Raw genomic sequence first — 22,342 nt, forward strand, 5'->3', positions numbered from 1 at the left:
AGCCAGTGTGTCCTCAGCGATCCCAAATGCCTGGGAATTCAGTGTGTTGCCCTCAGATACCTGCTGCAATGGTGTGAATGTTTCTGTCTCCCCAGAATTCACAAGTTGGAATCCTACCCCTCATGTGCTGGTGTTAGGAGATAGGGCCTTCGGGAGGTGCTTAAGCCATGAGTGGGGAACCCTCATGGATGGGGCCAATGGCCTTATAAGAGACCCTGCAGTGCTTCCCCTTCTGCCACACGTGGACACTACAAGAGGTTGGCCTGGGAGGGAGCCCTCATCCCATCATGCTGGCACCATGATCTTGCACTTCCAGCCTCCAAACAGTGAGAAATAACTCTCTGATGTTTATAACCTATCCAGCTTGTGGGGCTTTGTTTTGCTGCTGGAAAGAACCAAGAGACTTCCTAAAACCAGGATTTCCTGCTGGGTGGGATCTCTGTTTTGCTCTGAACCCCAAGGTACATGGGTCTTCCTCTTCACTGGTTTCTTTAAAATATCCACTCATCATTACCATTTCATCAGTCTGGATCATTAAGATTGGTAAAGGCAGGTTATGGGGAGTGTCATCTGACAAGCAAATGGCCTTAGTTTCCTGATTTCACCCAATCTTCTCTCCCCACTGCTTTATCATGACCATAAACCCCAATTTCTCTGCCTCTTTGGGCACAGTAGCCTCGCCTTCCCCCAAAGCCTGGCCTTTGGCCACACACTGACGTTGGAAATACATATGGGGCACCTTTTACTGGCAAACTTGCAAAACCAGATCCATGGGAGGGAACATGCTCAGTGGTAAAAAGGTCTTCTTTATAAAGATACTCTGTCTTCTACAGCACAGGTAGTAATGTCTCTGACATTGGCTGTAGAAATGTTGTTCTAGATAGGGCTTCTGAGGCACTGGAAATAAAAGCAAAAATGAACATCTGGGACTTCATCAAGATAAAAAGCTTCGGCACAGTGAAGGTAACATCAACAAAACCAAAAGACGGGGTGCCTGGGTGATTCAGTTGGTTAAGTGTTTTCGGCTCAGGGCAAGATCTCAGGGTCCTGGGACTGAGCTCTGCATCAGGCTCCCTGTTCAGCAGGGAGCCTGCCTCTCTCTCTCCCTCTGCCCCTCCCCCTGCCTCTCTCTATCTCTCTCTCCCTCTGCCTCTCCCCTTGTACAATCTCTCTCTCTCTCTCTGTCAAATAAATAAAAATCTTTAAAAAAAAAAACCTCCAAAGACAACCTACAAAATGGGAGAAGATATTTGCAAATGACATACCTGATAAAGGGTTAGTATCCAAAATATATAAAGAACTTTTACAACTCAACACCCCCAAAATAAATAATCTGATTAAAAATGGGCAGAAGATATGAACAGACATTTCCCCAAAGAAGACCAACAGATGGCCAACAGACACATGAAAAGATGCTCATTATCACTCATCATCAGGGAAATGCAAATCAAAAACCACAATGAGGTATCACCTCACACCTGTCAGAACGGCTGAAATAAAATCACAAGAAACAAGTTAGTCGTGAGGATGTAGAGGAAAAAGGAACCCTCAGGCATTGTTGGTGGGAATGCGAAGTGGTGCAGCCACAATGGAAAACAGTATGTGGGCTCCTCAAAAAAACTAGAAATAGAGCTACCCTACGATCCAGTAACTGCACTATGGGGTATTTACCCCCCAAATACAAGAAACACTAATTTGAAAGGATACGTGCACCCTTCTGTTTATTGTAGCATTATTTACAACAGCCAGATTTTGAAAACAGCCCAAATGTCTATCAACAGATGAATGGAAAAAGAAGTGGTAGATATATATACAATAGACTATTACTCAGCCACTAAAGGAATGAAATCTTGCCATTTGCAACAATGTGGATGGAGCTGGAGAGTGTAATACCAAGTGAAATAAGTCAGAGAAAGACAAAGACCATATAATTTCACTCCTATGGGGAATTTAAGAAACAAGACAAATAAAGGATAAAAGAGACAAACCAAAAAACACTCTTAACTATAGAGAACAAACTGATGGTTCCAGGGGGGATGGGTGAAACAGGTGAAGGGGATTAAGAGTACTCTATCTATCATGATAAGCATGGAGTGATGTATGGAATTGTTGAATCACTACATTGTCACCTGAAACTAATGTAACAGGCTGAAATTAAAATGAAAACCTTTTTAAAAAAGGTATGCTCCCTTTTAGAGGATCATTCTGGACTTAAAGCAGCAAAAAATAGTTTCCTATAGGTGCCTGGGTAGCACAGTTGTTTAAGCAACTGAGTCTTCATTTCCACTCAGGTTGTGATCTCAGAGTCCTGAGATGGAGCCCTACGTGGGCTCCACACTCTGCATGGAGTCTGCTTGGAATCCTCTCTTCCTCTCCCTCTCCCTCTGCCCCTCCCCACTCTCATTCTTTAAAATAAGCAAATAAATGTTTAAAAAATAATTTCCTTCATTGCACATGTATTGATGAGCATCTAACCAAGCACCAGGAACTGAGCTGGATGCCACATGGATATGGAACGCTGCAAGAAGTCCTAAGTCTCAAGCTATGCTATCTGATACATTAGCCATTAGCTAGATGTGGTTATTTAACTTTCAATTAATTACCATTAAATCAAATTTACAATTTAGTTGCTTCAGTTCCTTAGCCAAATTTCAAGTGCTCAACAGTCACATGTAGCTGGTGGTTACCGAACTGGACGGCGTAAATGCGAAACAGTTCCACCATCACAGAAAGGTTCTACTGGACAGCTCTGGTCCAGAACAAATAATGAGAAAGGAAAGAGAAAGCAGAGCCAACTGGGAGGCAAAGCATGAAGCACTGCTGAAGAGGCGTCCTCCTTAGCTCCACATTACTGCCCAACTGCTCCACAGGTAGGAACTACTGGTAAAGTTCAATGGCAGAGGTGCCTATTGAGAGTTGGCAGTTTGTCTTTTTCAGCCTTAAAGCAAGATGGGAGTACCATCTACGCAGCTGGATACAAATTCTCTCCATCCTGAGGGGTTCAACATAGATGCCTCCTCTTCCCAGGTGCTTCCGCCCTTAACTTCTGAGCTCTTCATCTTTTTGCCCTGGCCACATCCACAGACATCCTACCCTGGATCCCAATCATATATGTACATGTTTTACGGTCCCTCCTACTAGCTGCAAGCAACTTCCCTACCCTCAGTTCCTAGCACAGCAATTTAATAACTGAATGAATAAATGAGTCCATGAAAAATGAGTAAGTGAATGAATGAAAGCACACACAGTGGCCCATTCCACTGTGGGTTTAGTCCAGATCTGGTTTCTCTGTTGGAAACCTATCCATTCAATGGATTTCCTATCCGTTGAACTTGGAAAGGCTGGAGTTCTATGTCAGCTGTTTAGTTACTATCTCTTTAACCTCAGAAAGCTGTTGGAAAAGGAGATTCACAGGACTTAGGCACCTCTAATCACCCAGTACAAAACTCACACAACCATGCACTTTTCGCTAGACAAAAATAACACTCATGCGTCACCTTTTTTCTCCAATAAAGGGGATGGCTTTGCATGCACAAAAACATCCTGACTCTTCTCCTCACCCCATCTTCTTCCTATTTCTGTTCCTTCCAGGCCTGGAGAAGTGTCCTTTTTGCTTGTTGAGCCAACTCTTCCCACTTGATCCAATCAATCCACCTGCCTGTGGATTGTTACTGATCCATCAATCACTGACCCCTCCCTTGCCAATCTTGCATTTATGATTGCCCGTGATTGGTCTTCCATAAATTCAGATAGAGGATGCTGATCTCTTAACCTCTTTCTACATGTCCTGAATCCACCTGAATGACCCTCGTTCAAACCCTAACCATGACCCTTTCTTTTTCACCATCAGACCTCTTCAAAGATGCGCTGTTTCTTCACCAACCACTTACTCAGAAATCTGACTCTATCCCTCATCTATTAACACTTCTTTCAGAAGGAATCACTGTCCTTATTCTCACGATCCACATCATCTAATTTCCCAAATCCCTCCTTCTTGGCTGTTGGTTCAGAATGGAAAGAGGGACAAGTAGGGCAAAGTGAGTATGTTTTGTTAAGGTGATGAGGTATTTTAGAATGATGAAAATTAACATAAAAGTCCAGATTTGCCCTCTCTGTGACAGATGAGATCTGGCAACACTGGGCTTCCATTGCCACTGGACAGCAATCGGCAGAAGCAGTGGTGTCTCCCATTAGAGAAACTAGATCTTGCCAGTTCCCACAAGCCCTACTAATCCCTACTGTCTCACATGGGTCTCATTACTCCTTTGCAATATTTGCCAGGCCCCTGTAGACATGTGGGTTTGTACCTCCTGGACTATAAAGTTTCAAACTTATGATAGTTTTTTTTTCCCTTGTGGTTATTTTAAAATGAAAGTGTTTCAATACTTCCAAAGATATAGTAATAAAAATCTAACTGTCACTGAACACATGGAGCATGGATCACAGGTAGTTCTGCTCACGAGATTGGGCTTTTCTTCCCCTATCACCTACACCACCATTGCCAGTTTTCTTATACATCATAGCTTTTTTTTTTTTTTTTAATCACTTATACATGAGTAAAAGAAAGCACAGGGTCACTTCTTTAAGGACTCTGTTTTGAGCTCTGAGAGCTTTTCCTGTGAGCTGGTGCCTTGTCTCAGTGCCTGAAGATCACAGTAAAGTGTAGGGTTTAACCTGGTCCTGCTCACATGTAGCCTTCATAAGGCCCACTTGCATGGCCACCTCTTCATCCTGAAACACTCTCCAAACCCCTTGGTGAGCTAATGTATTCAGTGGATTTGATTGCTTGCTCCATTTCCTTCCTTCCTTCATTCATTCATTCATCATATCAATTATTCATTCCTTTATTCACTACAATTTTACTGAGACTACACTGTATTCCGGATCCCGTGCTAGGCAGAGGGAAAACATACATTTGCTTACACTCTTTTATAGTACGTACATTACACTGCCTTCAGTACATTAATATGTGTTCCAGTCTTAGCACCAGGGTTTGGAACCAGAGTCCAAACTGTGTTCCAGGCACCAAGCTAGGGAAACACAGCAGGAAGGCCACATAAATGCTTAGGAAATTCGATTGAGCCAGTGGACATAAAGCTGGAGAAGATGAAAGCTCATAACCTCATAGAAATTAACCTCAAGGCCCTAGGCTGCCTCATCAAAGGCCATCTCAGATGAGGTATCATGAGTCACTGCAGGAAGGCAGGAAGAGTACCACCATCAAGGTGCTGTTTGTGGCTTCCTCAATGACCTTCCAGCTACTCCTACCGCCCAAAAGATACTCTCTCCCTGATTTCTCAAGCCAGAGGTGACATTCTTGTGGGGACAGCCATGTGATGTCCTGAATGACTTTGCATATGGTTCTCCCAATCCTTACAGTATGCAGTTCTCAATTACATGTGTTTTTTTTTTCTACCCTGGAATGAAAGGCATATCTGTGTCAGATCTGCTCAGTGAAGAAGACAGGAAATGAAATGAAATTTGCAGACAAGATGCTACTTACTCATTTTTCCATTTTGAAGACTATGGTTGAAGAGAGGAAAATATTCTGAGAAGTTGCGCATGTCCTTTGTGCTTAAATCAAGATTGTTGCTGGGCAATAATTGGCCTCTGTCTACAAGTGTTTTTGGTGGGATATCCAGGCCTCTTTGCAGACATGATTTCAGTTAAGTGGGAAAGTACATTATGAAATACGCCCAAGGAGGAAAGAGGATTCTCCAGTGATATACTGTGACCTCATCCAAGCATCTCTAGGTAGTGAGGAAATTTCCACTATATACAGAGTATATAGAGAGTATATACAGAGTAGGATTAGTATCCTACTCTCTAATAATATAAATTTAGAAGTAACCCTCATGTTTGCTAAACACTTAGCCTTCCCAGTAACTTCACAAGTGCACCATATTCAAAGACATTGCCAAAGCTAGATCCGCACATGGGCTGAGTGGGAAGTACCTATGGGGTGTCATCTAAGGGAAACTGCATGCTTTCCTTCCCATCTCTGTCTGCTGCAAGCATCTATTCTATAGGAGGCTGTGGTGCCTAGAATGTTCAACCATAGGTTTTCTTCTACAAGGCCTTCCTAAAGGGACAAATTGATTTTTTTTTTTATTGTCTGGTGACATTATATGGAGAAAAAAAAAAAGGTATCCTAAATGAAAGAATGAATTAACTTTTTTATTATGATGTAAAAGATATGGGTCCTGGAAGAAGAGAGATCTCAATTCGAATATAGATAATAATACTTTTCTCACATAGCTGTCATGTGGATTAAATGAGGTCGTGCGTGGAGAGTACTAGTCATTTTCAGAGCTGAATAAAACAGACATTTACTGGGTTTGCTATAGGTGTCAAACACTGTTCTGAGCCCTCTACACATATTGACTCACTGACTCCTCAAGAAAACCTTGTAAAGTGGTGCTGTTCTAATCCTTATTACAGAGATGACAAAACTGAGACCCAGAGGAGTTAAGAAAAGTGCCCAGGATCACGTAACTCATCAGAGTTGGAACTTCCAGAGAGGCCAGGTAACCAACACATAGTAAGTGACTTTGTTTATATTCTTGGGAAAGACCCAGCACTGGCTATAGATATGGGGAGTAGGTAACTGATGGGAACACCTATGTGGAGGTGATGGGAAAGACAAGGTCAATGTAGTAGAAGCAAGGGAGGTGGGGGAAGAGCAATATGTGGGGTCCAGTAGTGAGAAGGGGGCTGGGTACTCTGGGTGAGACTTGGCGGTGGGTACCTGGAGGTTTAGAAGAAAGGAGAAGAGAAGGAGGAAGACAAAGGATGTGTAGTAATCCACAGAAGAGGACAAGGAGCTATGATAAAGTGAACAATTTCTCAAGGTCAGCCTAGCTGGCAACATACTGCTCCACAAGGTCAATGGTGCAATTTTACGAGACCATGTTCCCATTTGGTGAGCTGATCAAGGGGTACAGTGTGGCAGTTCTAATTTGCTGAGGGACTTCCAGTGAAACGCTATTTCTCTCTGTCCCTCCAGTCACTGACACTTATGACCCCAGTGAAATTTAGAATATCACTGAATCATCAGTCAGAGATGAATACTGGAGTTCTGGTTCAATCATAGAGTAGCTGCATTAACTCAGCTTCTCTTGTTTGTTGAATGTGGGCCTTCATACCTTGCCTGCCTCCCTGCATCAAACATTAAAACAAATAAAATGAAGGTGAATACATTTGGAATGTGGGAATGTGGTGTTCCAGGAACTTGTTCAAGCAAACTGGTAGGTACAGAGCATCTGCACTGTGCCAGGTCTGGCTATGCACTGGGGATACAGCACTGAGCAAAGTGGTTCTCAAGCAGGAAGACAACTACTACATGAATAATTACTTGAGTACAGTTGTGATGAACACTATGAAGGGAAGATCTCATGTACGCCAAGATTGTACACTTTGGGACAAGCCACGATCTGAGTTGAATCCTATCTTGAGACTTCATAATTGGGAGGTTTTTTTCCACTTCCCATTATATAAATCACTGAGTCTCAGGGCTCCTATTTCTCAAATGCAAGAGTCTTGAAGAGTGGTAGGAGAATGAGATGATAAGCAGAGGACTTGATACATAATAGGATCAATAAATAGTTGTAATTTATTTTCCATAATGGCTATAACAACAGTGACAAAGACAACTATGATGGTAATGGTGAGAGAAGTAATGTTAATGGTGTGATGGTGATGATGGTGAGAGTGAGGATGATGGTGACAGTGGTGATGATGGTGGTGACGGTAATGATGGTGATGGCAATGATATTGCTGATGATGGTGATGGTGAGGATGATGATAGTGGTGATGATGATGATGGTTATGATACTGATGATGATGGTAGCAGTGAGGGTGAGGAGGAGGATGTTAAAGATGATGATATTGATGATGATGGGATAACAATGATAGTGAGGGTAGCGATGATGGTAGTGATGATGGTAACAGTGATAATGGTGATCACTCTTATGATGGAATGAGGTTGATGGTGATGGTAATAATGATGGTGAGGATAATGATGGTGATGATGGTGATAATATTGATGGGGCAATGATGGTAATGGTGAGGGTGATAATACTGACGGGGCAATGATGGTGACGGTAATGGTGAGGATGGAAGTAATGCTTGTCAGGCTCTGACCATAGCTGGTCCTACTCTCCCCACCATAGAGGACACATAGGGGTTATTCTGCAAGTGAGTTTGGAATTTGAAGCCACGTGGGCACCCTGCTCTGGCTGTCAGGTTCCAGAAAGAGCAGAATGGCATTTCCACACTGCTTTTTCTCCAGCTACATTTCTTCTCCTGGCCTCTACTCATACAAGCGTCACCTCATCCTGAGGAAATGCCAGACTCTTTGAGGTGAGCAGAGCCTAGGGAGGCGGGGGCAGGAGCATCTCTAAAGGTCAGGATGACTCAGCCATCCTCTGAGAAGCCGCGGGTGATCCGGGAGGGTGATGCTGTCAGCACAAGGGAAGACTAGAGCTCTCTCCACCACTCTCCATCACGGCTCAGAAGCTTGACTCACCATTTCTTTCCCTTCTTCGGCAAGTCTAATGAGGGAATGTGGATGATTTATATTGTTGAGCTGCAGCTGATGGTTCGCTTCCAAAATGATGGAGCAAATTCCTCGATATTTGCCTGGAAAAATCTCCCAGGAGGTACAGTCTGGAAAGCAAATAGGTGCCCATGAAGCAGCATGGTGGCCCACTAGCCAACCTGCCCTGACCACTGGACAGAGTCTGGGGAAAGAGAATGGGAAGCTGCTCCTTCCAGAGTAGCACAGGAGGCTATCCCTGAATATAGAACGGCTGTTTTTTGAGGAATGGAAGCTGGTAACACTTAGGGAGATGCTAGGAAGGAGGAATCTAGTGCAGAACAGTCTGGTCAGCAATCCAAGTCAGTTGGCTGGTCTTGCTTTTACATAGTTGAATTGGACACCTTCTAACTGGCGGCACTGGCAGCCTTGCCATCGTCCTCTATTGTCCTGTGTAGGCTGGTCCACACACCTATCATATCAGCCTGGCTCTTGTAGACACCTGAGTTTTTAGCCCCTGGGCTAGCTGATTTTAAGGATCCCTTCTGCCCCTAGAGTCCAAGGTTCTCAGAAACAAGCACCTGCAAATCAACAGGTATGGATTCTAATCCTGATCTGGCCACCAACAAGCAGTGTGACCCCCACCAGGTCCCTGGAACCTCCCTTTATCCATCCAATATTTCCAGAGCCTAGTAAGTACCCTTTGGTGATTTCCCAAACTATTTTTTTAGCGTTGCATTACTGTAATAAACTGATTTGTTTGCTTTTGCTTTTTGCTTATATGCTAGTTAATGTCCTAATGCTAGAAACTCAGCAGTGAACCACATGGTTGCGTTCTCTTATCTTATGGAATTATCTGCTAGAGGGAGAGGGGCACAGAAAAAGGTGAACTAAACTCTCAAGCTGATACATAATAACACGTGCTGTGAAGTAAAAGGACAGGATCCTTAGAGTGGAGGACAGCAAGAGGCAAGTGAATTTATCTAGATGACCATGTCAAAGAAGGGCTTTTTTTGTTTTTTAAGAAATGATATTTAAATTGAGACAAGAGGGATTAGGTAAGAGTTATCCAGGTAAGAAGAGAGTCATCCAGATAAGAGGAATAGTACATAAGGAGGCTCAGAGGCAAGGAAGGACTTGACATTTCTCTGCCGCATTTTCCTACAGTGTAATTCAACATTAAAATACTACATTATAAAAAGTGTGATCTGTTCCTACAAGTTAACTCTAATTCACACCCTAGGGGAAGTGAATTACTATTTGCAGCTTCTAATCAGGAACCAACGCTTCAGGATGATAAACCAGGGTATGAACTGCCCTAATTTGGAATCAACACGTTCAGAGGTGGTTACTTAACATTGAAAATATCTCTGTGTAAATTTGCACCACAGGGTTTGCTGGTTTGCATAACGCCTGTGAGAAGTAAGTTTTCATGGGTGGTATTTACATTGGAATCTGACAAGCCCAACAAGTCAGGGCATCCTTGCTGCGTGGAAAATCCAGGGCTACACAGTCCAACCGAACTTTTCGTAATGAAGGAAATGTTCTAGATCTGTGCTGTCAATATGGTGTCACCAGCTACACGAGGCTGTTGAGCACCTGGAATACAGCTAGGGTGATGGAGAAATCAAAATTTTTTTAAAAGATTTTATTTATTTATTCATGAGAGACAGAGAGAGAGAGAGAGAGAGGCAGAGACACAGGCGGAAGCAGGCTCCATGCAGGGAGCCCGACGTGGGACTCGATCCCCGGTCTCGAGGATCATACCCTGGGCTGAAGGCGGACTAAACCAGAGCCACCCAGGCTGCCCAAGAAATCAAATTTTTAATTGTATTCAGTTTTAGTTAATTTAAATGTAAATAGCCATATGTGGCTAATGGCTGTCCTCCGAGACAGTACAGGTCCAGAGCCTGGCTAATCCATCTTCTATCCCCTTCATGGAAGGCTGCCCCATCTGACTGGACCACAAGGCTGGCAAGTCCTGCTTCGAAGAGCTGAAGTGAAGGGTCAGCAAATTAGTGTCTCAGATGGATCTGCCCATGAGTCTCTCATCCTCCTCTGACTAGTGGACTTGGCAGGGCATGGTCTTCCCAGGGCTTGGCAAAAGCTTAAGAGGACACGCATGTTCAAACATGCATGCTTATCCCAAGTCCCCTGAGTGCATCACTTCTGCTGACATCTCATAGTATCTATTGATCAGAAGCAAGTCACATGACTATGCCCAGATGAAAGGGACAGGAAAGTCTACTTTGTCCATGATGAGGACAATGAGGCCACACGGTTTCATTTCTATCTCAAGAAGGCTTCAAAAGACCCTCTCAACAGAGGAGGGAGGTCAGTAGCTTGAAAGTCATCATAATAGCTAATATATGTTCAAAACATACCATTTGCCACACCAATGATTTAGGTGCATCTTACGAATTAAGTCATTCAACCCGAACAAAACGCCCATGCACTGTGAGACCAACACTGCTATTAATCCAGTGTTAGAGGAGGAGGCTCAGAGAGGTGAAGTAACTTGTCCAAGGTTACAGAGCAAGGAATCAACTGATCTGGGATTCACTCGCAAGCAGTGCTCTGAGGCAGTGGTTCTCACCAGGGATGGGGATGACCGTAGTGGGCAGAGGGGTGAAAGAAGGATTTGTGCTCCCCCAGGGGCTATTTGGCAAATGTGAGAATATTTCTGGCTGGTGGAGGTGCTGCTAGCATCTGAGAGAGGCCGTGGGTGTTGCTAAACATCCTACAATACATAGGACTGTCCTCCCTATAACAGAATTATCAGTCTGGAAAGATGCATAGTGCTGAGGCTGAAAAACCATGGCGACTCAGGAAGACCCAGAAAGAATGACATAGGGGAGTCACTGTCCAGGACCGCAGTGCTGATTAAGTCAGATGCTGCTCATAGGCCCAGGGGCACCTTAATGTTTCAGGGGAAGGAAGGGACAGAGTGGGGGGTGGTGTTGGGGGAGGATTGGGGGGGTGGGTGTGGTGTTCCTTAGCTCTGGGAATGACAGCTCTGCCCACAAGATGGCACCAGTAAGTGACGATACCAGTTCATGATGTCCACGTGCTCTTCTGTGTTTTTTTTTTCTTTGATTTAATTTTTCATTTTGATGGAGATTATGCTATTTTAACCTGTTCGGGCAAAAATACTCCATGACTCATGTGTCATGACTTCATAGTTGATTTCATGAGTTTCCAATCAAGGATCATTTTTTCTCTCTTTGGGGAGTTTGGGGATCAGAGCCTGCCCGCTCCTCACTGTCCTGACCCCAATTCCACACCTAGCACGACGTCCAATAAACACCTGGGTAAATGGTTCAGATTTACAGAAGGGCTGGCTGTAGGATTCTGACTTACCAGACCTGGAAAGACGCAAGGAGCAGAAAGAGCTGAAGGCAGGGAGGGAACAGAGGGGGAGGGAGAGGATTTTCAGGCAGAAGGACTACCAAAAAAAAAAAAACAAAACAAAAACAAAAGATAGACAATTTGGGGCAGCTTTTGGCACATGGAAAGGGTCAAAACCACGGAGTCGGACAAACGTGTGTCCAAACCTTGGCCCTTGGGCAGACCCAGCCAGACTTTTCTGTCCCATTCCTTCCTCTCTAATTCAAGTTAGCAATATCTGCCTCGGCAAATTTTGGATTTTGAAAGCAATGAGGTGAGATCATAGGCAAGAGAGAACACTGTAAGCTCTAGGGTGGCAATAGGTGGAGGTCATCACTGCCTTGTGGTTATGAGTGTGTGCTCCTTATCTGTCTACTAGCTCCCTGGGGACACCGAGCGTGTTCTTGTCTTTGCATGCCCTGCAGCGCCAGGCTCAGGGCTTTGAACAAGAGAGGGCTTGAACTGTGTGAGTTATTGTGAGACGCAGGAGCTTGTTTGACTTTTCTCCTAGTGCCCAACTTTTGCTGAGCACTCACTGAATACAGTGGGGACCGTAAAAATGTGAAGAACAGCTAAGAAGGAGATCTATGGGAGAGGCGGCTGGCTGCCCTGTACCCTCACAGGGTGGAATTCAACATGAATGCATTTGTCATTTACAGGGTCTCCTCCTCTCAGAGGTACACTCACATTAACCAAACTCTAAGAGACCAATGTATAAACCGACACGCCAAATAATTACTGTGCAGCAGGAACAATTGCCAAGGATGCCAAGGATACAAAGACAATAGTTCTGCGGGTCAGGATAGTCTATCCCTGCAGACCAGCTGTAAACCAGAAGTTGTTTTGGTGTGACAGGAATCCAAACAAGAGGAATTAGGGCATGATGGAGTGTTTCTTGGCACTGAGCTTCTAGCCAGCCTGATATTTCCATTTCCACCACAAGGATATGCAGGTTATGTTCTTGAGTCAGTTGAGCCTCTCCCTTGGACGATACTCAGGGGGCACATTGCTCTCTGCTCCTCTGACTCTCCATATCCAGACTTCATGGTGGGCCACCCCAACTTCTGGCAGGCAAATTCTTCCTTTAGAGATTTTCCTACCTTCTTTTTTTTTTTTTAAAGATTTTATTTATTTATTCATGAGAGACACAGAGAGAGAGAGGCAGAGACATAGGCAGAGAGGGTAGCAGGCTCTGTGCAGGGAGCCCGACGTGGGACTCGATTCTCAGTCTCCAGGATCACATCCTGGGCCGAAGGTGGCACTAAACCCCTGAGCCACCTGGACTGCCCAGAGATTTTCCTACCTTCTGTGAGAAGGCAGGCTGGTCTTGCTCTGGATGCGGAACCATCCTGACTTGCAGACCCCAGCATTCTCCCTCCACCTAAGCTCTTTTCTTTGCCTTTGCTGCTGGGCTCGCAGAGTGGGTGGGGCACCCCCAGCACCCCTTGGTAGCCACTGCTCCTCACGTTTCCCAGCAAGCGGCCTTCCAACGTGGGGAGGGCCTGGTGCGAGGCTTCTGCCTGGAGTATCACCCTGGCATTGTCTCCACCACGGTCCCCAAGGCACGACCCAGGAGGACAATCAGCAACAGTGTCAGTTCTCAAACAGTCCTCCGGGCAGCAACGGGCTCTTGGTGAAAATACAATGTGCAGGTTCTTTATGCTACTTAATTAAGAGCCGATCTATTTGTGGAAATGTCACAAAGCACCTCTAGAAACGGGATTGAGGTCAGGATACAGAATGCTTCCCTTTACCTTACTGCAGAGCTGTGGGTTTGGTGAGCATAAATTCCTGCTATAAAAAGACCTCAAGGCTATTTGTTACCTGTGGTGAGCAAGAATCACACATCCAGGAAGAGCGCTCTCCTGCTTCTAAAAGAGACTGAGGCGCCATCCAGGCCCTCTGTGGCTTCCCGCCACCCTGCACCCTCATGGGCTCCCTGTGTCTACTAGCTCCCTGCCCCCTGCCACCATGCTGGCCACACCCCCTCCACACTTCTCTGTCCAGGGAGAGGCACCCCTGACCTGTGGTGGGCCAATCGTAATGTCCCGCCTCTCTACCACGGTGATTGGTTCAGGGATTTGGCTTATGATCACAAACCTGCCAGTCAGAAGCCTTCCCTGGAATTTCAAATGAGAGTCGAAGAGGAAATGCCCAGGGCATTTGGAGGGTGAGTTTTGAACTGGCAGCAATTGTGATTCCCCACCTGTGGGAAGGCAGGTCTGAAAGCAGCAAGCAGGCCGCCAGAGAGAAGCGGGGTGGGAGAGACCACCCACAGGTTTGGGGTGTGTCCGGTTTCAGCTGAGCCTGCCCACCACGTGGTCTGTTGACACAAGCCAACACGTTCCCTCGTGTGCTGGAGCGAGTGCAGATGAGGACTGTGTCACCTGCAACCAAGGAGTCTAGGCTCATTGGACTTCTGAGGCACACTCACCCCCAGAAATGTTGGAGCCAAAGTCCCTTAACTATCCTGGTTCTCCATTTGCCTTCTTTTTTGTTTTTAATTTTTTTTTTTCCATTTGCCTTCCTAAACCAAAGACATCCCAGGTTCTCAGATGGCCCTCTCAGCTCCAGGGAAAGTGCAACAGCAAAAGGCAGACATCACCTGGGTTCTGGAAAGTCCAGTAAGGGGGGCTGTGAGGGCGGGCCGACTTTGAGTGTCAGCGCGTGCCCTGTGATACCTCAGGCAATCTCACTTCCTCACTGGGGCTCAGTTTCCTCATCTGTACACGGGAGACAAGCACAGGCTGTTGGGGGGGCAGTTTAGGAGACTCCGAGCATCGTGCCAGGCATGTTTGTTCCTCACTATTGGACAAGCAGCAGAATACCCACCATTTGCTTCCACGTGGATGGAACTAGAGGGTATGATGCTGAGTGAAGGGAGTCAGTCAGAGAAGGACAATCATCATATGGCCTCAGTCATACGGGGAATATAAAAAATAGTGAAAGGGATTATAAGGGAAAGGAGGGAAACTGAGTGGGGAAAATCAGAGAGGGTGACAAACATGGGAGACTCCTAACTCTGGGAAACGAACAAGGGGTAGTGGAAGGGGAGGTGAGCGGGGGGATGGGGTGACTGGATGACGGGCACTGAGGGGGGCACTTGACGGGATGAGCACTGGGTGTTATGCTATATGCTGACAAATTGAACTCCAATAAAAAATATATATTTTTTTATATAGTAGAAGCAGAAGACACATCTTCTGTTCCCAGGCTGCTCACCCAGGTTGGCACCCCAGCAAAAAAAATAAGTGTCTGTCCATTCCAAGCCAAGTTTCTCCAAGATGAATATTCTGGGAAGACTGCTGGGTTCAGGGGTGGGGGGCGGGTGGAGGGGCAGAGAGTTCAGTGGGTGGAGAGAGGCCTTGTCCTGGGCTGATGTGAGACAGTGAGCCTGGTGCTCTGAAGCATAGCCTCACCCCTTGTAAACTAAGGGAGCTGAGGTGTCCCCGAAGCCCCTTCAGTCCCAAATGCTGTAATTTTCAGGACAAGGGATAATAAGAAGTCCTACTGGTTACTGAGTCTGCATATACCCAAGTACTGCCGCCTGCTGATTCATCTAAGCCTCACCCCAGCCTCACATGAAGAAGGGGCTTCCTTCTCATCTTATAGATAGGTAAACTGAGGCACATGAGGCTGAGTGGCTCACTTTACATTTGAGTCGGAAGAAAGTGGGGGAACCAGGATTCATTCCCAGTTGGATTCCAGAATCTACATCCTAACCACTGCCACGGTAATGCCCATGCACACACACACGTGCATGCACACGCACGGGTACACTGAGGCGCACGCACACAATGCACACATGTGCAAGTGCACACACACACTCCCCCCATCTCCTGCTAAGTGTGCTGGCCCACAGAGCAGCTGATGCTGCCACTCACCCAAGGCTGTCCTCCCGCCCAAAGCCACCCTCACCCGCCCCCTCCACACCTCCCACCAACTGAGGCTCCTGCCCTGAGCAGGCCTCCCTGCACAGCGCCCCCTGGCTGGTGCTGTCAGCCCAGGACACACAGACCTGGTCTCCTCCAGACAGACGCACACGGCCACAGATGGTCCAGCGTGGGGTTCCTGGGTTTTTCCTTTGCCTTCCCCTGCCAAGCACACGTCTCCTGGGCACTGTTTTCAGGAGGCGGCACGGCAGTCAGGGAGGATCTCTGGTTTGGGATGGAGGGCACTCTGATTCTGGCTCCTGCTCCGCCCCGGACCCCCTTATATCCTTGAGCTCTTCTGTCACCTGTCGGGCCCTGTCACCAGAGCTGGTCCACGGAAACAGAAAGCTGGGTTCGTGACCTCAGTATTCCTGATGCTTGTGCTCTGACAATTCCTTGTGGTGGAGGCTGTCCTTTACATCGTCGGACGTTTGGCAGCATCCTGGCCCCAATTCACTAGATGCCAGTAGCACCCCTCTCTCCGTTGTGACAATCACCAGTGTCTCCAGACATTGCCAAATGTCCCCTGGGGGTGCAGAACTGACCACAGCTGAGAACCATCTGGGGGAAATGATCTCCAAGGGCCTGGCATTCTTGGGGCCCAACATCAGGGTCATGGTCACATTTCATAAACTCACACTGCCCGCTGGCTCCCCAGGCTGTGCACTGGGGCAAGTCTCAGACAGCGTCTGTCCCTTCATCTAACGTCTAATCTCTGGGACTGGGGTGGAAGTGGCAGGACATTTATTACTTCTTTCCTTACAGTCCCGTAAAGGTGATGGCATCCTCACTGGTCCCTAGAGGAGGCCAACCGTGCCCACCCATGAGTATCTTCCTACTTTGATGGTCTGGCTCCTCAGTTCACGAGAGCCACCAGGGAGACCCCAGCCCTACTTGGAGTTGGCCGGAGGTGCATCCACTCTGCAGATCTGCATCTCCCTGCAGGAACATCCCATGGTCTGTATTCAGAAAGAGAAATCCTAGGAAGCTTTTCTGGCTCCAGACAAAGCCCCATTTCCTAGTGAATTATTATCAGCCACAAAGCTGAGACACGGCCTCATCTGACTTGGGTGTGATTTCCCAAATGCTTTACAACCAGGGGCAAAGGGAAATGCGATTAACACACCCTTCAAAAACCCCCACACCAAACTCTTGGCAGATGCTAACTAAATTGCCCAGGGACGGTATGGTCTGCCTGCCAGGTAGTGAGTTCCCCATTGCAAAAAGAAAAACAACAGAAGGACGTGGCCACATAACGGAAATGATATGGAGACAATTTAAAGTTGAGCTCAGGATCAGATTAGATCGCTTTTTAAATATGTGTCAGGTTAGAGGTTCTGCTGTCCTCTAGCTTTGGAGAAAATGAAGTAAATCCAAAACAATTTTTTTTATGGTAATAGTAATAAAAGGCCCTGGGATTCTGGAAGTTGATTCACTCAGGGAGCACCAAGAACATCTTGAAAATCATCCCTGTTTAAATGAGCCAGAGAATACTGTGTTACTCACCGAGTCAGGCCATCTGGCATGAGATTCACTTGACTTCCAACAGAAACAACACCCACTTTCTTTTATGTCTCTGGCTCTGCTTGGGTTTCCCCAAAAGGAGAGCCTGAGGAAAGGGCCTGGGGTGGGTGGTTCACCGGGGAGGTAAATCCAGGGAGCCAGAGTGAGGGAGTGAGTGGGGAAAGGGAGGCAGGGAAGAGAGCCCGAGTGGGCCTATGCCAGGGGCTCCATTGCCCCAGGACCACCTGAGATGCTCCCAGAATCTCCAAGAATTGTCTGCATGAAGGACAGGAGGATGGAACATGGTAACCCACGGCAGTTCAGTGGCCACTAGGATTGTTCAGTGTGCTGCACTGTGAACTGAGCTGGCATGCATGCAGGCCACACCGAAGTCAGTCTGCCGGGGTGAGCTTACCTAGGGTGGCACCGGCAGCCACAGCAGAAATGAGACGGGGATGAGGAGAAGGGACAGGGAGCATCACTGGCACCTGCAGCCCCAACTCACTGCCCTGTGTCAAACCTCTACATGGATGTCACTGCCCTACGTCGAGTCTGCAGTGCTCTAAGCTCAAGGCCCCAGATGATCTTGGTAAGACAATCTGGCCTGCTCCACATCCTCATGGTGACAAGGCAAGCTGGGAGCCAGGACTGCTGCATTGGAAGCTCTTCATGATGGGACCCCCATCCCATCCATTCATCTCCACCTTCAGCTATTCCTTCTCCAACTAGAACCTTTTCTTGCATGCCAGGGGTCACCTGCCCTTCCTTCCAGTGGTATAGTTCTAAACATATTTTATCTTCATCCCAGTTCCGGGCACAGAGCTCCTCAAACTCTTGCAAGCTCCTGAGTGACAGGAGTGTCCTTTGTCATTCATTTTGAGTTTATGCCAATGAGGCCTGATGGGTGGGGGCCCCTAGACACCCTCTGTGTGGGGCTGGTCACCAGAAGGACCAAGTGGCTAGAGGGCTGGAAGTCCCACCATCCCTCTGACCTCTGGAAAAGGGGAGAGGGAGGGGCCACATAGCAAGCTCTAGAAAAACTCTTGAACAACAAGATGTGATGAGCTTTCACGTCCAGGGATGTGCTCGTGGGCTGAGTATGAACCCCTGAGATAAATCCTAATTTGTGCCAATGCACACTTTTCCTGGATAAGGACTCAGTGTTTTCAACATATTCTAAAGGGAGTCCATGAGCCCCCAAAGACTAAGGCCCCTGGGCCCCCTGATGGTCCAGAGTGGAGGCTCATGCTGCCATGGAAAGTGCACAGACACCCTCGGCTCACACACAGAAGGAAGAACAAGTCAGGGCCGACCCTGGTTATTGCTAGAACTCTGCCTTCCACACGCTCATTAATGAATTCTCTGCACTCACTGCCCTCATGCTTGCCATCTCTTTGACCTTGGTCTCGTACTTGGCCTTTCCACGTGCTCATTTCCTCATTTGTCAGCTGGGAACAGCACAGTATAATTGTGAGGGTCAAGTAGGACGATAAAGCGTCACATGACATGGCAGTTTGCTAGTAGTGAGCCATCAGCCACATTACCCACCATTTAAAAAAACAGGAAAATTCTCGCTCATTGGTTTAGATCTAAGAGGGAGAAATGTCTCATCTGTGATTCAAATCAAGTGTATCCTGCTAGGTAACCTGTACCTTATATTTTATAACTGAAAACCTTCAAATTGTTGGAACTCCTTCCAGCTTGGCGCATTGTTCACTGCCCTTCGTCTTGGATGGGCTTAGGTTCTTGTATGCTCTGTCCTGCTGGAAGCTCTGGGGAGCTCCTCAGCCCCTCCTGCTTGGGCCAAGCCAGTGACAACACCTTTGCTCTGCAGCATCACCATGCCCCTTGGATCCAAGAGTCTTTGGACAAGTTGGTGGGGTAGAGGTCTGTGGGCAGTGGAGTGCTGGATTTCTGTATCCGGAGAGCTACTGGTTGAATCTGATCCCACACGCTGGAAAGACCTTGAGACCAATCCAGCTAACCCTCTGTGTGACAAGGTGAGAGAGTTCATTAGTGCTTCCTAATCACATTAATGGTCATTAGAGAGACTAATGATGATGCCACTGATATACTGAATAATTTAATGGGAGCTTACAAAGCTACTTTATTGTTATTTAAAGGTTCTCCTTTGGCAAACGTAGGTCAAGGCACCCGCCTGGTGGGTGAACAAGATCACGTGAACAAGATCATTGGAAACCTGGGCCCAGTCTCTGCCAACATGGACAGAATTTTCTCCTGCTTCCCTCCTACTGTGTTTCCCCAGCTTCTGACTCCCATCTATATTTCCGGGCCTGCACTGGCCCCTTGGATCTGATACAAATTTAGTTTCTCAGGCCTTAACCTGGGCACCCCATCCTCCTGACACCTGCAACCCTTGACCTCTGTTCTAGCTTCTTCCAGTTATCATCACCCAACACGGCCTCAGTTTATAAGATTCCAAGGCCCCTGATTGGTATATAAGCCACATAAAGAAGCCCTTTGCTATGGGCGGTGAAGTGCTGCTCTCAGAGCTTGCGATGTCACCTCCTATCCCCCTTCCCACCAAGCTGGCTTCCTTGAAGCTCCTGGAATTAGCCAACCAGCTGCTTAGTCTGGATTCCTCTATAGCTCCCTCCCTTTTGTTTCATCCTCTTCACTCTGTCCCTTGTCCCACTTTCTTCTGCTTCGTGGCCATTATGCCCACCTGACCTATGACATTGGGTCTTCCTGCTGATGGTACAGCTCCTCTGACCAGAATGTCAGCTCTGTGAGAACAGAGACCTTTCTTTGTTCACTGCTATTGCCCAGCACAGGAACTGGACCTGGCACATAGTAGGTGCTCAAGAACTGATAGTGGAATGAGTTAAGGATCACACTTTAAACCTCACAGGAAAAAAAAAAAAAACTCACAGGAAAAAGTCACCTTTGAAAGAGGCGTCAGGCTGGATGGTATCCCTCCCAACTCCTGGATGTGGCCCTTCACTCAGGAGAGTTGGGGGCTGCTCCCAGGCCCTGCTCCCTCTGCTCTGAGACCCAGGCCCTGCTCCCTCCACTCTGTGGACCAGGCCCTCCCAGACACCTTCACCTCTTGCTGCCTCTCCTTCTACCTCCCTGGGACGTCACCTCTGTTAATTTCTTCTCCGGTTTCCACCCTCTGTGCTTCCCTAGCTTACAGCTTTTAGTTCCCCCTTTACTCTGGGTTTCACTCTTTAGACTGAGAATGTCATGATGATGGGTCATTATTTGTTATCCCCCAGGACAGTGCCGGGCGCATGGTTGTCATCTGTAAAGGAGTCTGTGCCAGAAAAGAAGAGAGGGAAGGAGGGAAACCCGGCTTCAGCCTGGCTGCTCAGACCCTTTAGGGTGATGCTTCTGTCAGGCTTCTGCTTGGCTCTTCGTATTGGCTTGTCCAGAGGGCACTGTTCTGATTTCCCTTATCTCTCTGGTTCTCATTCCACCCCTCACTTAGCACCCCCATGCGAGTTCCCCAAATCACAGCCAACAGTTGGCTTCCCAGGCCTGACTTAACGAAAAGCACTTTGGACAGTGGGTATTAATATCACCCAACCTAACGTGACAGCCTGCAAGAGCTGTGTCCAGGCCTCCTTATGCCATATCCCAAAGGCTTGCTGTCACGTGTTCTCACTTCTCTGTTGACTAACTTCCATGTGTTTATGGTCTATGGATAAGAGCTATCACTGGGAAAACCAGAAGAAGATGGACGTTGTGTCTGGATCCTCCTTCAGGTCCCTCCCCACTTTCCATGGTAGAGAACTCCACATCCCCGACCTGAAGGTCTCTCTCACAATAGCATCCTCCCTGGGAGGAGCAGGTCTACTGATTAACCCATTGGATGCCAAATTTGTTGATAGAATGATAAAGTCTTATCCAATCCAGCAATCCCAAGGGCAGAGGGAAGGAATTCATGTGCATTCAACCAACCAACATTTACTGAACACCTCCAGTGCCCTTTCACACATGCTAGCCCACCCAGTCTTCCTTCAGCTGGGTACCTTGGTTTTGCATAAATTCTATTGACAATTGTATACTGACCACAGTGCTAGAGAAAAAATAGAAAAAAAAAAAAAGGAAACCATGATACTGGTATCAAAAGGATACAAAGACCATGAAGGGACATAAGGCACTTGGGGGGGGGGGGGGCTGGAGAAGGTGCCACAGAAAGCAGTGTTGAATATGGGTGCTGGGAGCACCAGCCAAGATGAAAGGCAGACCAGAGCGATGGTGCCCTTCACAGGAATAAGACCTAAAGGAGAGGATGACGGCACCCTTCTCACAAGTTAGTGTGGAGACCGAGGAAAACCACAGAAATGAAAATGTTTTGCAACCCGTAAAGCCCTCTAAACATACAAGGCATTATTACTATTCCAGGACCATCAGAGGAACTGGGGGTCATGGGGGTCTCTTAACCAACAGATTGCTCAGCAAGGAGGAGAACCAGTCTGTTCTGAAACCAAGTCAGGCAACAGCCAGCATTAGGTTTGTGTTTAGAGGTCGCCTATACTGTGTTCTGGGTGCTTTATTCTTTAATCCTTGCCACCAGCTGAATCAGCCCATTTTACAGATGGAGAGGGTGAGGTACAGAGCAATGATCTCACTGCACTCTGACACGGAGCTTAGAAGCCAGGATGCAGCTCTCTAAATCCCAGGCCCCAACCCCTCTTGAGTGGTCACTCTGAAGACAAGCACTTTGGTCATAAAAGGAATTGCACCAGGAATACCTCGCCCAAAGCAGAACTCTTGGCTTCACTTTGTGCCAGATTAACCTCCCCAGCCCCTCACTCCCAGATTCCCTTAGCCACAACTCCCCACCAATGTCCATGCCTGGTAGCTCCCAGGCCAAGGTCTTTTATTTCCAGTGTGGTTTTTATGTATTGATCTATTTAAAAAATAAGTATTTTTTATTCTCTGAATTCCTCTGTGTGCTGACATCCTAATCACGGTTGTTTTAATTGTTTCCAATAGCAACTCTGCTTATCAGCCT

The 22,342-nt window shown here is 47.1% G+C and overlaps 1 protein-coding gene across 1 annotated transcript in view; it reads right to left on the minus strand.

The window, feature by feature from the left end:
- The window catches only part of KCNQ3 (potassium voltage-gated channel subfamily Q member 3), a 297,718-nt gene that overhangs the window by 175,203 nt on the left and 100,173 nt on the right, over positions 1-22,342 (minus strand). The window lies entirely within an intron of this gene.

This window comes from Canis lupus, chromosome 13, assembly GCF_003254725.2.
Source record: "Canis lupus dingo isolate Sandy chromosome 13, ASM325472v2, whole genome shotgun sequence".
Lineage (NCBI taxonomy): Eukaryota > Metazoa > Chordata > Mammalia > Carnivora > Canidae > Canis > Canis lupus.